The sequence below is a fragment of the Podarcis melisellensis genome (genome assembly GCF_964234715.1).
Source record: "Podarcis melisellensis genome assembly, chromosome: 8".
NCBI classification, from domain to species: Eukaryota; Metazoa; Chordata; class Lepidosauria; order Squamata; family Lacertidae; genus Podarcis; species Podarcis melisellensis.
Window position 1 is genome coordinate 26226613 of NC_138540.1, and position 17556 is coordinate 26244168.

At 46.3% G+C, this 17556-nt stretch overlaps 1 long non-coding RNA gene across 1 annotated transcript in view; it reads right to left on the minus strand.

The window, feature by feature from the left end:
* LOC309377011 overlaps positions 1 to 17556 on the minus strand; it is a 72920-nt gene that overhangs the window by 21030 nt on the left and 34334 nt on the right. The gene's annotated exons all lie outside the window — the stretch shown is intronic.

Genomic DNA, 17556 nt, shown 5'->3' on the forward strand with positions numbered 1-17556 from the left:
CCCTTCCCCCCCTTTTTATTGCATCCCACCCTGAGATGACGTCTGCGTCTCGTGTGTTTTTGCCAAGATGGCTGCCGAAAGGGAGAAATGGTGTGTCCTGTTCTGGTGGGGCGGACGCGCTATCTCATGGCGAGCCAGCAGTTCAGAAGTGTGTTTGCGGCAGGGATGGGCAACGGCCTTGTCTTATGGGCAAGAGATCCAGCCACCAAGTCAAGCTTGTTGGGCTAGACTGGAGAGGAAGACCACTCTGTTGCATGAAAGCTTTCCCCCCCAAAATCCAAACAGCAGGTGTGGGGCCCCCAGTCTGGATTGAGACCTTGGTGTGGAATAGCTTTTTGCTCTCCTTGCAGTCCTGCTCCAATGCAAGTAGGAGATGCCAGACACTGATTTGGATTGGGTCCACAGCAAGCAGGTGGGGGTGATGAATTGAATCCAAAACCCCTCCCACCAGGGTTCCGGTCCAGCCTGCAGACACCACCTCCCATTCTTATAATGATTGGCTATGTGGATGGTGTCCCCTCTGCTTTGATCACTTTTGAGACCTCCTACTGAATTTAAGCCAAGGGGTTGTATCCTTACTCAGAGAAGACCTGTTGAGATTAAGGGACCTAACAGAGTCATGTCCATTAATTTCCATGGTCTGCTTTGAGTAGGTGTTATACTGAATGCCATCCCTAAGGTAAAGGGAATTTCTGTGCTGCCATATGGAGTTCCCTAAGACTGGAGAAGTTGGCCATCCCTGCTCTTGCACAATCATATCGCCAGACAAATCTCACCGTGAGGCGACGAGTCCCTGTTGGCAATAGGTTGCTTCCTCTTATAAATATGTCCCTCTTGAGGTGGTGAAACTAGGGCTGTACCTATAGGAAGAGAGGCTGTGAGGACCAGCCCCACTTTCAGAATGCTGGAGGACGTGTCCCAGTGCTATTTTTCTAGAAATTCTCACCATGAAATTCTCCCGTTTTCAGTGTGGTGTAGTGGTTAAGAGCGGTAGACTCATAATCTGGTGAACCGGGTTCGCGTCTCCTCCACATGCAGCTGCTGGGTGACCGTGGGCCAGTCACACTTCTCTGAAGTCTCTCAGTCCCACTCACCTCACAGAGTGCTTGTTATGGGAGAGGAAGGGAAAGGAGATTGTTATCCGCTTTGAGACTCCTTCGGGTAGTGATAAAGCGGGATATCAAATCCAAACTCTTCCTCTTTGATTGGCAATGGCACCCACCTAAGAGGTGCTGGAGCTGAGCTCCAGTGAGCTCCGGCTAAAAACAAGACCCTGCCACTTCCTAAATGTGCAGTGTTAGTTTTAAAAATGTACATTTCTAGTCCTTTTAGTTGTGATGATACCAGGGAAACCAGGAAGAGGAGGGGCTATCCAGTCACTCATTGCAGACATTGCTGCCTTCCAGTGAAAGCAAAGAGGTGGTAAAGGTAAAGGGACCCCTGACCATTAGGTCCAGTCGTGGCCAACTCTTGGGTTGCAGTGCTCATCTCGCTTTATTGGCCGAGGGAGCCGGCTTACAGCTTCCGGGTCATGAGGCCAGCATGACTAAGCCTCTTCTGGCGAACCAGAGCAGCGCACGGAAACGCCGTTTACCTTCCTGCCGGACCTGTACCTATTTATCTACTTGCACTTTGAGGTGCTTTCAAACTGCTAGGTTGGCAGGAGCAGGGACCAAGCAACGGGACCAATCACCCCGTCGTGGCAATTTCAGCCAACAAATCTTAAGTGGAAAGAGAGAGAGAGAGTGTTAAAGCTGCCATCTTGTTCCTGGGAATATTTCCTGTTTAACTCAGTGGGGCTTACTTCTAAGTAGAACTATGCTGTATCTGTTTGTTTTCTAAAACGGACTGTGATTAAATAGCATAGAAATAGTATAGAAATATAGAAGACTGAATTTAAGATTGGAAAAATTAGAAACTGAAATTAGAAACCCTCATTAGCAGAATATGTAGGCATTTCTGGCTGTTCTGGACTAATTCCACGCATCTGCTTAGGTCCACCACTACTACTACAAAATGCTTGGGTGAAAGCTCTGGGTTGTATCCAGCTAAGTTCTCCTCAGAGTTGACCCATTCAAATTCATGGCCTTAAGCTGGCAATGTTCATTAATTTCAGTGGGTCTACTTTAAGGCAGACATAGTTGGATACCACACACTGTATCCTTTCCTTTTTATCTGCAACTGAAAACCACCACACAGAGGTTCATTTGTAGGAGGAAGTAACAAGCAAAATGGTTATAAAGACGGACAGCATCACTGTGAGCTTTTTCTGCGAGCGATTGTGCAAAGATGCCCTCTGGACCTTTCTTTTCTTTTGCATGTGACAGACATGATCCTTCAGCCCACAGTGGGCTTCTGAGCCAGACTTGTGGCAAACGAAACATTTATGCTGCAGTTCATAAGTGACCATATTCTTACTTGTGGTCAGAGTACAAAGGGGAGTGGGCTTTGGGTGCAAAGCCACCCCCAGTTCCAAAAATAAAAGACCCCAAACCCCAGTAAGATGACCTCTTCCAGGCCAGAATACCTGGAAATCATATGGATGTGCTCGCTCTCGCTTATCTTCCTAATTTTTCTATTTTGTTTTTTAATGCATACTCATCTGGAATAATTCCTTAACCCTCTTTTTTCTCCCTATATTGTTTTAGTTTTTAATTTATTTGCACAATACAGAAGATGTATTCTAACTAAATTATTACATAAATATTGGAATTTATATTTTTCCACTTTGGGTGGGGGTTTTGGACGGGTGCTGTTTCTACTTCCCTGCTCTCTGGGAGTTGAATTTGCAGAGCTGAAGTATGATGGATTTGATGCCAAGAGAACAAATGTTAGTTTTCCCCATTTCCCTTCTCCCTGCCTCCATCCACCCCCCTCCTCTCCCTGACTCTCTGCCGGAACACCCAAACAAAATGCCAAATGTGCATTTCTGTCAGTTCAGGTCACTTTCTGGTTAACTCACATCAGCTGCTGCCGCTGCTCAGAGCGGCATAGTGATGCGATATTATTACTTATTTCCCTAGATAGTTTTTCATGGATTGTGAGTGACTGAAGTTCAAGCCTTGCAAGAACATCCAAAGCTGCTTTGAACTCTGTCTCAACCCCTCGCTTGACATTGTCATTTGTCCCCATCCCGCAGGCAAGATCAGGGATTTCACACACTGATGTTCTGAATGTGCATTCAGATCAGAAATGAGTGAACCATAATTCAGCCACAAAATGGCCAATGTCTTCCTTGGATTTGAAATGTCAAGGAGACTTCAGCGAGAAAAGGCAAGTGAAAAAAGTTGCTTCTGTAGGACCAAGGTATGGAAGCAAGCAATGGCCCATTGTCTAAGGTGATATTTTATGTCAACAAAAACCTATCGCTGCTTCACACAGTTGAAAACACTGGCTTGGCCCATTGACACAACTACTGGGAACGTAGTTTTGGTTTCTTCTCTCCACCCACCAACTCAGTTTCCACCAACAAGAGGAAACGCAAGCAAGGTGAAGAAGCGTAAGCCCGGGGATCTGGAGCTGCCTTGGTCCTGAGACAAGGCCAGGACCTTGATCAAGGGCAGAGATGCTGTGCAGAGTTCTGTAGCTGGCATTCAGGACCACGGATAGCAACCCTGCAGCTGAGACAGGGAGATCATATTGTCTCAGCACTGGCCTGAAGCAACTGCCAGGGCTTTGTAGTCTGAACCGAAAAGTTATGGGGAAAGCCCAACCCTTGGAGCGCTGCTGATGGCCAGTTAAAGGACTAGTGCTCTTCAAGACAACTGCTGGCTTCTTAGCAGTGGGGTTTGGCATTTTGAGTACTCCTTTAGGGAAAGTCACCTGGGTATTCTTGAGCCTCCAAGGAATCTGACCACTACTGATTAGAATCCTGTGGGGAAAGTACCTCCTTGGGTTTCAGGGACTGGTGTGTGAACTGCATTGCCAGCAGATATACTCAGGGAGGATTAGGGATCCACCTCCTCCTCAGAGTTACTATTTCTTGATGACTTTACATCCAAGGACTGCTGGTCCAGAAACCATGCACTTCTGAACGTGATCGTATTTCCTTGGTCAATTGATCATTAGCCCTTCCAGATCCTCTGGCAGAATTGGGAGAACTCTGGACCAAATTTTGTAATCCTGCAGTTGAGACAGAAGGAGCCATTTGTCTCATTTTCCTAGGGGCAACGGGCAGTTAATGCAGTTCAAAGTAAGCAAGTGTAAGGTTGGGACGAAAAACCCTAAATTTCACATATCTGCTCATAGGGTCTGAACTGGGAGTGACTGACCAGGAACGAGACCTTGGAGTCTTAGTAGATAGCCAGATGAAGGTATTGACCCAGTGTGCGGCAGCTGCAAAAAAGGTGAATTCCATGTGAGGGATCATTAGGAAAGGAATCGAAAACAAAACTGTCCATATCATGATGCCTTTAGATAAATCTATGGTGAAGCCACACTTGAAATACTCTGCGCATCTCACCTCAAAACAAATATTTTACAGCTGGAAAGCTTTCACAAAAGGGCAAACAAAACAGATCAAGGGTTATAACATTGGGGGGGGGGGGTTAGTTTAAGGAAAGGATGACCAAGAAGTGACAGGATAGAAGTGTGCATGATACAGGGAAAGTGGATAGAGAAAGTTTCCCCCCGCTATCTCATAACACTGGAACTTTTGGGCATCCGGGGAAGCCAAGTGCTGGAATATTCAGGGCAGCCAAAGAAAGCATTTCTTCAGATAGCTCATAGATAAACTATGGAACTCACTACCACCAGAGGCAATGTTGGTCAACAATTTGGATGGCTTTTTTTAAAAAAGGATTAGACAGATTCATGGAGGGTCAGCTTCTTCGTAGCTTCCAGCCATAGTGGCTCTGCTCCCAACTCCCAGAAGCAGTGTGTCTTTGAATGCTCATTGCTGAGAGCCACAGGCTCTTATACTCAACTCCTGCTTGCTGGTCATTCCACAACCAGCTGATTGTCCATTGGCAATAGCACAGGACCGGACTTTCTTGACAACAGCAGCCACTTTCTGGGTTGCTCCCTCTTTGCATAAAGCACAAGGCAGAGATTGTGAAGATCTTCAGGTGCCTCTTTAAAGCATGTGTCATCACTCAGGTTTCCCAGGACACTCTCTCTTACATTTTGGGGGCTGCATCTTATGCAAGTCCAAGTCAGACTGAATGCATTAAAATTAATGGGCATGGCTAACTTAGGTCCATTCATTTCATTGGGTTTACTCCAAGTAAAACCTAGTTTGATATAGCCCTTGTTTTTTGTTCAGGGCTCAGTTTTATTTATGATACACAGTTGTGTTTTTATCCCAGTTTTTATGTAATTTTGTCGAATGTTTGCATTTTTATTGCTGAACTCTTATTTTTGCAAACTGCTTAGGGAGTATTATTTTTTTTACTGTGTTGAGCAGTATATATTTTTTAAATTAATAATGAAAACAAACCATGGTTTTAGTTCTTCGCTTGCCAACAACAAACAAACCATAGTGAAACTTCTGAACTGGGCTCACACCTAGTGCTAATAACTATCGGTTATTAAGCCATAGTTTAGTGTTAAATGAGAAGCAGAGTTTGTTTGATGTGTGTTTTCCCCTGGCGTTTTTTCAAGGGCACCCAAGTTTTTTCACCTTATTTACTTCTACAGTACCAATGAGCATCTGGTGGAGGAGCTATGGCTCAGTGGTATGGCATCTGCTTTGCAAACTGAAAGTCCCCAGTTCAGTCCTTGGCATCTGCAAGTAGGGCTAAGAGACACCCATGGCTGAAATCCTGGAGAGCCACTTCCAGCCAGTATAAAGAGTACTAAGAAATATGGCCTAGTGGTATAAGAAAGCTTCCAACATTCCTAAGTGCATTGATAAATCACTGCCCAAAAAGTGATGCAGATGTGATCGTGTACATGATTGCATAAGGTGTTTTGTGCAGTGTTTTAGTGATGGGTGCATGTGCTCTAGCATATTGCTTGAACAATTGTATCAGATTTGCTTTTTGACAGAGATTTGTCAGTCCACAGGTGTGTACATTTACATCATTGAAACCACACACGCACAGGTCTCAACACCCACACAAAAGATCTCGACACAAGCACGAGAATGCAATTATCACTTTTTTTGCAGGGTTTATCAAAGCATCAGGTGCAAATTTGCAATGCGGAGGATAGGATTCAAACAAACTGACAGCTAAACATGCCTAGCACTGTGGAAAATTTAGAAATAAGAAACAGGGTTCCAAACACACACGTTGCATGTCAGTAACAAGATGAGAAAACTAACTGCCCTGTTTTTTTGGCCTCTGCAGCAGCAGCTGCACTGTTGGTGCTAAACAACCATTTCTTTGCAGACATAAAAGCAGGAATGAAGAAAGTGCAATGGAAGATCTGTGGACCCTGAAATAGCAGCAGCTCATCAGCATGGTGCCCATTTAAGGGTGCAAGTGAGCTGCAGGGTAGAGAACTGGATCTGCCTGGCAGGCAGGACCCTTAACTCCCTCATTTCTCAATGGCCTAATAGCCTCAATGATAATGGTGCCAAGAGCCCAAGCAGACAACCAAATGATTGGCAGAGTTTGCAAAGAGTCACACACCAGCGAATGGTCACTTGCAGAGTACAACGCACAAGGCTTTTGCAAGTGTGTTGCACACAGCTTTGCAGGTGCCACTGCTCAGCAGTGCCTCCAAACCCTCTTTGGCCAAGACATTCCTTCACCATTAAATTTGGGGCATGTGGGCTTGGCCAAACATCACTTTGTGGGCCAAATGAGTCCCAACAGGCCTGATTAGCCCTGTAGGCTGAAGGTTCCCCACCATGGGCTTAGGGTCTCCGTGAGGCCCTCAGCTTTGTTCCAAATTTCTCGGGATCTCTGTTGCTCCCTCCTACATGAGCTGGGACACAGGCAAAGAGGTCTTCAACAGAGGGGGCAGATTGTGGCTCACACCTAGGAGCTGGCAAATATGGTAAGGAGCTAAGTGGGTGAAGCTACTGTTGGTGGCCAATGCAAAATATTGATTCAAAATTCCTATTAATATTTATTTTTAGAAACTTGCTGGCCAGGGATGTTGAAATCCACACTGGAACAGCTGAGTTGTGAAGTATTTGAAAGTCCCCTGGACTGTGGTGTCCTCCTGGGCTCCAGAGTGTCTTTACCCACCTAGGCAGTTCATTGGTCCCCCTTGACCTGGTAGGGCTAACAAGAGCTTCCAGGTCAAGCTTTGAATTTGCCTGGGCAGTTTTAAAAAAAAAGGTAAAGGACCCCTGGCAGTTAAGTCCAGTCGCAGACGACTCTGGGGTTACATCGCTCATCTCGCTTTACAGGCTGAGAGAGCTGGCATTTGTCCGCAGAGTTTATCCGGGTCGTGGCCAGCATGGCTAAGCCGCTTCTGGCACATCAGAACACCAACACTAGAGCAGCGCACAGAAACGCCATTTACCTTCCTGCCGAAGTGGTACCTATTTATCTACTTGCACTTTGCCTGGGCAGTAGCCAGGGTCAAATATTGTAGTAAGACCTCTTTTTAACATAGATCTCCCACATGACCTTCACCTGCTTAGGAGTAACAGACAGCCCCCCTCTACTCTCAGTTCAGAATTTATTGATCCAATAAACTGAGCTTGATCCCCTCCCTCTCTGAGCTGCCCCCCAAGCCCCATCCACAGGGTCCTGGGCCATGCCTCACTGCCTCCAAACTGCTAGCAAACATAGGACCCAGAAAGCATCCCAGTAAGGCCTTCATTCATCCTTCACTGCCTGGACACCAGAACAGCAACACCTCTGGGGCATGTAGATTTCCAGCAAGCAATGTCCTTTGGATTGCATCCCCCAGACTCCTTTCCACCCAGGGTGCTATAGTGAGGACACTCAGCCATGTGACTGCCTTAGGTGCAACTCTCAGGACATGGAAACTTAAGCACGTTGTGGCTCTCCTGTGCATGCCGAGAAGCTTGGTTCATTTTCTCTGGAGAAAAATGGCTCCGGGGACATGGCGCTCAATTCAGGGCACTCAATTCATAGCACAAGATTGGTTTCCTTGTGGACTTTGGGTCATATCTTGCTATCTCCTTGCCCCCTGCAGCTCAGCATCGCCACGGGCACACGCTCCACACACCCCCCCCATGCAAGGAGTACATCTCTGGCAATAACGTTTCCCCTAGTTACACAGTGGAGTCATTTTAGCCAAGCTTGGGAGTGACTCTCAGGAGGAGACACATTTGCCTTGAAAATGCCATGTGAGAATCCAAGTTCTAACAAGGGGCTGCAGCCCTGTGGTCTTTCATCCCCTGCTTTAGAAGATAGAGACATTCCTGATACCAAATCAAATGCGCTGTCAGCAGAGGGGAGTCTGTTTTAAGGACAATTAATACATGAGGAGATCCTGCACTGGGCTTAAGTATTTTTATCTGATATGTTCAGGAGTTCCCCCCAAGGAGCTGTGTACACTGTAGTTCTGGCCTGTGACCATTACTGCAGACATAGGTACCTCTGTTCCCTTATCCTTGCCCAAGTTTCTAGACCTTATGGTTATTGGTTATGGAAATAATCTCAAAAGTGTGCAACAACGGCTTATAGAATCTCAGAAGGGTTGGAAGAGATGTGCTAGGCCTCTACGCTCCTCCCGTATGAGCTGAAGCAGAATAAAATGGCGCAAGGCAAGTAAAGTAGATATGCAAACATGCTTTGGTTTGTCATTTTTATGTCTCCTTCGTTCCAGCACATACACAGGAACTCTGGAGCTGTTAACTGCCTCAGACCCGTTTTGTTGACATAAAAAAAGCCTCCGCTTCTCTCTGTCCCAGAACACAGCAATTTCCAACTCCCCTCTGCACCAGAAAGACCTCGCAGGTGTTACAAATGGGCCATTGCTTCCTTCAATCGAGCATTTCTGCAACCAAATCATATTTTTTTGACAGTGTCATCAACCCAGATTTTTTCTAAATCCAGGGGGAGAGGGGAGGGATAGTGGCAGGGGTAGATCTGCCTTTTGCCCGGGCTCTTAGTAGGAATTACATCTCAGGCAAAAAAATAAAAAAAGCTTTGGGAGGTGCTTTCAAAAGCCACCCCATCTCTTCCCTGTCCCCAAGACTTTGATTTTCCAGTTAATAGGCAGCTAACCCAACCCATCATGTTGCAAGCTTAACAAATGCCTTTTGCCACTCTTCATAGTGGAAGGCAATGGATTCTCCGGTGCTGGGCTGGCTTTTGAGAATCCCATCTTTTTGGAATGGAGGCACCTTGTCTTAAGATTGCAAGGAGGACTGCATGAAGGTTCTGCTACCTGGGGAAAGTGGAAATGGACCCTGCCAGCCAATGTTGGTAGAGCAAGGGGTATCTTACAGCTCAACTAGATATTATGTTAATAGTTACAGGTACATGCATGTCCTTTGTTATGTAAAATTGCAGTTGCAGGGAAGCCAGGGGGGTGAGCGAGTGGAATTTAACCCTTTCTCTCCCCCTGCCACAATCCTGACAAAAATTGCCTCTCCAAAGCTGCTGTTTATATTTCAGAAGAAAGTTCCCATTAGCCTCAAGTAAACAAGAGGCAGAACATTTCACTGTGGGTCACTTCTTTGCAATATGCTACACATTCCTTCCCTCCCCACCCCCACCCCTTCCCCCACCTTCCCTTTTAATCAGAATTTTAAAAAATCCAAACAGCAAAACTTCTGGAATATATTTAGACATTTCTTCTTCTTTTTTCCATTTCAGCTTTCTTGTTTTCTCTCTTTAAAACAAAAACCTCCCCCCCTTTTTCGGTTTTGTTTTGTACATTAGGAAATAATTATTTTAAAAGCAAAACTAAGAAGGTGATTTATTTAAAAGAGAACTACTACCATAAAATAGCTTCTGAACTATGGGTAACATTAGATTTAACTTTCTTTTCTTCCCTCCCCCAACATGTGTGGGGAGAAACAATTCCTTGAAGGCATGGATGCAGATATGAAAATATTAAAAAAAATACACAACAACTAAATAAAGCTTATTTTAAAGTACGTTTTGTTATATGTGGCATGATTGTTTGCTACTCTTTGGATATCAGAGCCAAGACTGAGTGGAAGAGCTGAGAAGAAGAAAGAAGAGGGTCTCATATCTGTGGATATTTTTGCTGCGCAAAGTGTGTGGGACAATCATCATCATTATTATTATTATTATTATTATTATTATTATTATTATTATCATCACCACTCTTCACCCTAAGGTCCCAGGATGGGTTGCGGCAATATAAAAATGTAAGATTAAACTCAGTGAAAATATTTCCCAATCAGAGGAATAGTGTGGGCTCCAAAAATATGGATCTCTGGTGTCAAAGATGTGGCAACTTCAGCACACAATGGAAGCTATACAATTTGGGCACCAGATGCACCTGTGCAAGGGGGGAATTCTATGGCTTAGGGGCTGACACAGAGAAGGCCCTGTTATGGGCCGCTCCACCTAAGCTTCTGAGGGCAGTGGACCTGCGAAGTGGGCCCCCTCTGTCAACCTTAGCACCCAATAAGACCTTAGTTTAGATGGCCACCATGAAGCCGTTGCTAATGCCAACATGATGGAGAGATAGCCGCCTGCTCATCCAGCAGCAAAATGGGAGGCATAATAGCTGCAGAAGCTAGCCTCTCCATCGCAACAGAAAATACTCCCACAGAAGCCCTAACATCTCCCTGCTTCCCACCAACCTTGAGGTTGCTCACTGACCACACTTCCAAACTGGCCGTATGTGGCATGTCCTAAACCAGGGGTGGGGAACATCTGGTGCCCTCCAGATGTGACTGGACTGTCACTGCCTGACTATTGGGCCATGCTGGCTCCCAGGTCTGATGGGAACTCGAGTCCAGCAAAGCCTGGAGGGCCACAGATTCTCCTTCTCTGTCTTAGAGGAAACAAAGACTGAGAATGTTTGTTGGCCATCAACTTATTGGTCCACTTTTTCCCAGACACATCCTCTTTTTCAGGATTAAATTTCTGTCCCTGTGGATTTTTAAAATTGGACAAAATGTCCAGTTTTTGTTTTTCTTTTTCTTTACAGTAACCCAAGACTTTTTTTTCTAGTGCATTAGACTCAAATCTAAGGCACCCAGCTAAGCTGATCTGCAGCAGAGAATCACAAGAGAGCAGCATCTTAAAACTAGCTAAATACTATATCGACTGGTAAGCCCTTTCTCTAGTGGCAGAACTAAAAGAGTCTGGGAGGGAAAGAGTTAACATCCCCTTGCCCTTAAGGAGATTCTATATGTACATGTTAAAACACTTTAAATAAATTGTTGTGTGCTAGGGTTGCAAAATATTTTTAAAAATGAAGTTTTTGAGCTATTTTGGTGGAAATTCACCAAATCTAGACTTTCCTGGACATTTTAGTGATTTCTGCCCGGACACTGCTTCCAGGTGCCATATTCTTTCTATGTCTGGGAAATTCTGGATGTATGCCAACCCTATGGTGTGCACACTTATGTTCACCAAGAAGCGAACATGAGCCCAAATACTTTCACGTGGCAAATGAGGGAGTAATATGTATTATTTTTATTTTGTTGTTGAAAGTTAAGAACATTGCTACTAGCTATATTTCACAGCTTCTATAGCCTACGTATAGTTAGGGGTATTTAAAATGAGAGTCGTCAAAGCAATCCGTACTTAGAAGTTGGAAAATGTGTCCTCTTTTTTGCTCTTCTAAATTATGGGAACCGTATCTTAGAGCAAAGAATGAGTAGGAATGGAGTGAAGCCAATTAAGTCCTACTCAGAGTGGACCCATTGAAATTACTGGATGAAAGCAAGTCATGTCCGTTAACATCAATGTTAGTCCTTGGAATAGGACTAACATAGGGTACCATGCAAAATCTTTAGCATGTTATTTATTTTAAGGTCTGTTCTAAGAATACAAGAGCCTTGTTGCTGCTGAGTAGGCAAGGTCAGCAACCAGGCTTCCATTCCCTCTGCCCTTTCAGGAGAAGGAACAGACAAAATATGGAATAAACCAGCCCATTTCAGAGTTGCTGGGAGAAGTACTGGACATTTTGATGTATTTTTAATCTTTGTTGGAAGCCGCCCAGAGTGGCTGGGGAAACCCAGCCAGATGGGTGGGGTACAAATAATAAATTATTACTATTATTACTACTACTACTACTACTATTATTATTATTATTATCTGGTGAATCTGAATGTTGGAACATTCAGGCCAGCCAAATAAAAAGTACTTGTTCTCACAGAACATAAACAGTGCAATTCACACTCGTAAGAGGTCGTGATCCAAGCCGGCTCTGAAAGAGGGTTAGACAAATTCATGGAGGGAGGAGGCAGTCAATGGCTACTAGCCACAATAGCTACATTCCACCTCCGTTGTCAGAGGCATTACCGCCTTTGAATGTCAGTTGCAGGGGATCGTGTCCCTGCCCAGATCCTGCTTGCAGGTTTCCCATTGGGGCATCTGGTTGGCCACTATGAGACCAGGACGCTGGACTAGGTGGGCCTTGGCCTGAGCCAGTAGGCTCTTCTTACGTCTTTCGATGACACTCTAAAGCATCCTAGAATGAGGCAGAAGATCACAGGCCTCTTTTACTGTGGTGGGGTGGGGCAGGGGGTGGTTAGGAAGAAACATATGAGAAACTGGAGAGCAGCTTTCAGCCCGGCACAAGATTAAACCCAGGACTTGTCCGCATGCACACAGTATCATGTGATCTACCACTGAGCTAAGGCTGCTCCTTGGGGAGAATAATAAACAACCAAGATTCCATTAATCCGAAGCAGAAATTTGAAAACTAGGTTTCGTAGCTAAGATGAGGGTTGTCCTCATTCTAGCAGGGGATATAACGGGGCTTTTCTACAGACGGAGAACCAGGCTGCAGAAGGACAGACACGCTCTTGAGATGCACAAGCTCTTTTAAGTCAGTTTGACAAGTGCCCTGTATTGAAGAGGCATCTTCCAAACCAGAATTTGTCAGATATGCATTGGGTAAGCCCTTAAGCCAGTAGTTTTCAACCGGTGTGCCGTGGCACCCTGGGGTGCCTTGAATGATGGTCAGGGGTGTCGTGGGCAACACTGGCCTCTGTCCCTCTTTCCTTCCTTCCTTCCCTCTTCTGATGCCCTCTCGCATCTCTGCCTCCCAAAGGCTTGCACAGCTGTTTGTTGCAACAGCCCAGGCTATAAGCCTTGCAGCTAAATGGTGCGTCTGGGAAGCACCTCTCTTTGGGGCAGGGCAGGGGGCAGCCCAGAGACCAGGGACGGCAGCAGCAACTGCCCAGAGGACTCCCACAGAGAGAGGAGGACACTCCACAAGGGAGGGTGTTCGAAAAAGGGTGAGAGACTGCCAGCTCTGCAGGCAAGGGGTGATGTAACTGGGCTCCTGAGCCCCACAGGGGTGCTGCAGAAAGAATGGAGTTGGTCAAGGGAGCTGGTTGAAAACCTCTGCCTTAAGCAGACAAGTGCTGCTTTGCTTGTGCTACAGAGCAATGCATCCAGTTGCTTCTGCAGCTCCAGGAAACTTACATTTTTTATTACATTTTGATCCCATCTTTCCTCAAAGGAGCTCAAGGCCTTGTGTGTGGTTCTTCCTTCCCCATATTCCTCCTCTATGGCTGCCATATGTCTGGATTTTTCCAGACATGTCCAGGATTCCAATGACGAACTTAGCGTCTGGGAAATTTTGGGAAATCAGCAAAATGTCTGCTTTTCTGAAACTTTCCCCCAAAAAGCTCAACTTTCCCAAAAGTTGTGTCCGGATTTTTACTTCTTGAAATATGGCAAGTCTACCTCCACATAACGACCCTGTGAGGTACATTTGGCTTCAGCACAGCAACGGACACAACACCTCCAAGTCAATTTCATGTCTGAGTTGGGAGAATTTGAACCCGGGCCTTCCTGCTCCTGGTCCAGTACTCTAACCACTGCACCTTGCTGCCTCCCCATTCCATTTCTTGGGTGTGTGGTGAGGGCACCCCCTTCTGTTGATGCTTGTTTGCAAAGGCTATTCCTCTGCCTGATGGAACGATGCCTGTGGGGATTTTAGAGGTATCCTTCTTTCCTCAGGTGCAAACGTATGTAGATTTAATCAATCAACCAGCAAAGACTCATAATTTAATCAACTACGCTTCCTCCAATAGAGTGGCGGCCCTAAGGTTAGGCATGTAAGAAGGTATCAGCGGGATCTAATGCCATCTCATGTCCAAAGGCAGAAAATGCAACTCAGAATCACCGCATTAAAAACCCCTTCTAGGTCCTGCTCCAGACCATTTCATGAACAGACCGACTCAGGATATGGTGCAAGCCAAAGGCAACATGAAAGAGAAGGATGGGAAAACACAGGCACAGAACAATACAGGCAACGAGAACTGAACCCGACTCCAACAAAAATGTATCCATGTAACAGGAAAAAGTGCACAGAAAACATGGCCTTAGCATGAAAATGCAGAAAAACCTGCCCAAATGAGTTGCATGCTAATGAAGTAACACCCAGATTAGAGTTGAGACTCCTGCCTTTTACGCTAACACCCGTTGTTAACAATCCTCCAACACAGGCTGAGGGAACACACACAGGTCAGGGCTACGCTGCAACATTCAGGGCTGGCCCAAAACATTTTGTCACCCGAGACGAACCACACAGCGGTGCTGCCTCCCCAACCAAGGAAGAATGGGGGGGGAGTAGAGATCTATATCAGACACAAGGGGTGGAATCAAATCAACCCTATCCAATGGTTGATGTGGGAATCAAAGGCCAGCATGGGAGGGGCACATACCCTCAAACATTTCTCTGATGAAAACAGGACGTCCTAAGGAAAAGCAGGACATTCTGGGATCAAATGAGAAACTGGGACAGGTTCTGTACATGCTGGACTGTCCTTGGAAAATAGGGACACTTGGAGGGTCCAGTTTAGGCCTCCAAAGAGCACACTGCAGATATCACTGTCACCATAGCAGCAGGTGCCCCAAACCCCTGGCATAAAAAGGTAAAGGGACCCCTGACCATTAAGTCCAGTTGTGATTGACTCTAGGGTTGTGGCGCTCATCTCGCTTTATTGGCCAAGGGAGCCGGCGTTTGTCCACAGACAGCTTCCAGGTCATGTGGCCAGGATGACTAAGCCGCTTCTGGTGAACCAGACCAGTGCACGGAAACACCATTTACCTTCCTGCTGGAGCAGTACCTATTTATCTACTTGCACTTTAACCCACAGTGCCTCCTGTGTCCCCTGGCATACCTGGTGGCAAAGCAGTATGTCAAGTCCTCAGTTCGGAGTGTCCAAATCCATGTGTCCAAAGGGAAGCACAGTCCCACAGGGATCCGGGAGCATCCAAGCTGAAGTCCATCAACAGGGGCAGTTGAGCAAACACAGCCCCTCAGCTCTGCTTCCCTTGTGTACTTGGCCTGTTGATTGCAGCATCTGGGCTTGATGAGGCAGGTGACCTTCATCTGTTCCAAACCTACTCCAGCTGAGGAATCCCACCCCTCCTCCCAGAGCTAGCGAGCCCCACCTGGCCAGCTAGGGAGCTGGGCTGTGGGACCTTGCTTGCCTCAGCCTCCTAAAACATCCCTTCCCCTGCTCCCTACACCTCAGATGCTGCCCTGTTTGTGGAGAGAGGGGTGCCTGTGGCTCTGGTGATGAGTCCTGCTGCCTTGGTTCCTGTGTGTTGACCCTTCGCCATCCTGTGAGTACCTCCTCCCCCATCCCCTGCTTGCCCCGTGTTTCCCTGTCCTGGCTACATCCTTCTTTCCTGTTGCCCTGCCAGTTCATGACAGCAGGCAATCCATTCCTCAGCTGCCCTTGTGCATCTTGCCACCTAAGGTGGTCACCTCACCTTGGCTCATGGGTGGGCCGGCCCTGGCAACATTTTGGGTGGCATTCAACTAACTTTTACTCAGAGTAGACCTCAGTGTACTCAACAGACCTAGTCATATCCATGAATTGCAATAGATCTACTCATGAGTAGAACATACCTGGTTGCGGAGGATCGCTTGTTGTCAGGCCTGTTTCCTGTCCACAACCTTCCTTTGCTGAAATGACTTTTCAAGAGCAAGAGGAAAAGGTATGCTTGCTCTCTGATTAATGTGTCCACCATTAAAAAGGTAAAGGGACCCCTGACCATTAGGTCCAGTCGTGGCTGACTCTGGGGTTGTGGCGCTCATCTTGCTTTATTGGCCGATGGAGCTGGCATACAGCTTCTGGGTCATGTGGTCAGCATGACTAGGCCGCTTCTAGTGAACCAGAGCAGCGCACAGAAACGCCATTTACCTTCCCACTGGAGTGGTACCTATTTATCTACTTGCACTTTGTGCTTTTGAACTGCTAGGTGGGCAGGAGCTGGGACCGTGCAACGGGAGCTCACACCGTCGCAGGGATTCGAACCACTGACTTTCTGATTTGCAAGTCCTAAGCTCTGTGGTTAAACCCACAGCACCACCATTACCCTCTATTAAAAATAGTGAATGTACAGGAAGATGCCCTATATGGGAGTCAGGCCATCTAATTCAGTAATGTCTGCACTGGCTGGCAGAAGTTCACTGAGGTTTTCAGACAAGGGACATTTCCTGTCCAAACTGGAGATGCCAGAGATCATTCTCAATGCAAGGGGGATTCTCTACCCCTCGGATGTGACCCTGTCCTTCTCAAGAGTGCGGTTCTGGCAAACAGCCCTGCCTCTTCTCCTGTTCTAGAGAGATAAATATAGTTTCTCTTTATTCTCCTGCTCTACTCCCACTCAGGGGGTTATATCACATCCTCCAGTGAGGTTTATGTGGACAATAATTTTCACAGCGAGGAAAATGGGAGAGCTTCGGTGCTTTGTGTGAGAAAGATCTTGCCCATCTCAACCTGAAATCAGTGCCAGCTTTTAGGCAACCTTTCCCCTCGCCAGAAAGTTTTTTTAAAAATGGGCAGAGACTGAAAAAATATTCTTTGTTGTTTCTTCCCCCAGCACCCTGATCCCCAATTCTCCATCAGTTAGTAAGGGTGAAAATGCACTTTTAAAAATGGTATCAAGGGGAGAGAACATTTCAGTGTAAATATAATGGGTGGGATGTGAGATTGCAGCAGAGCTGGCTGATGACATGATGGCCCAATGATGCTGTTTGTTAGTTTTGGTCATGGGACATTGTCAGGGTAATTTTCTGTGTAGGTTCAAACAACAGTGGGACCAGACAAGATGATGAGTGGCTGCCTATGTCACCTCCAGATTTGAAACACTTAGGTGTGGCTGCCTTGATCCTAAACAAATACTAGGAAGCCCTGGGTGCAGAGTTGTAGCTACAGGGGGGCTAACTGGGTTTTTTGCCGGGAGTGAAGCCTCCAGCCATTGAGCCGTTCAGCCTGTGTGTGTACACAAATGGGCATGGGTGGTGCCAAACTTGGTCTTTGACCAGGATGAAATAAAGCCTAGTTTCGCCCCTGCCTGGGTGAAGGAATGAATTCTCACAGGTTGAAGCTGAATGGAGACAAGATGGAGTTGGTTCAGGGTCTCTGAGCTGAGCCAGACAATGCTCACACTCCACGTTTGATTTCAAGCCCGGAGAAAACTGAAGAGCAATTGATCACTGCTATATCCCTCCGTATTGCTGTGTCTTTTAATGCTTTGGCATCATCCAAATTCTTTGCTA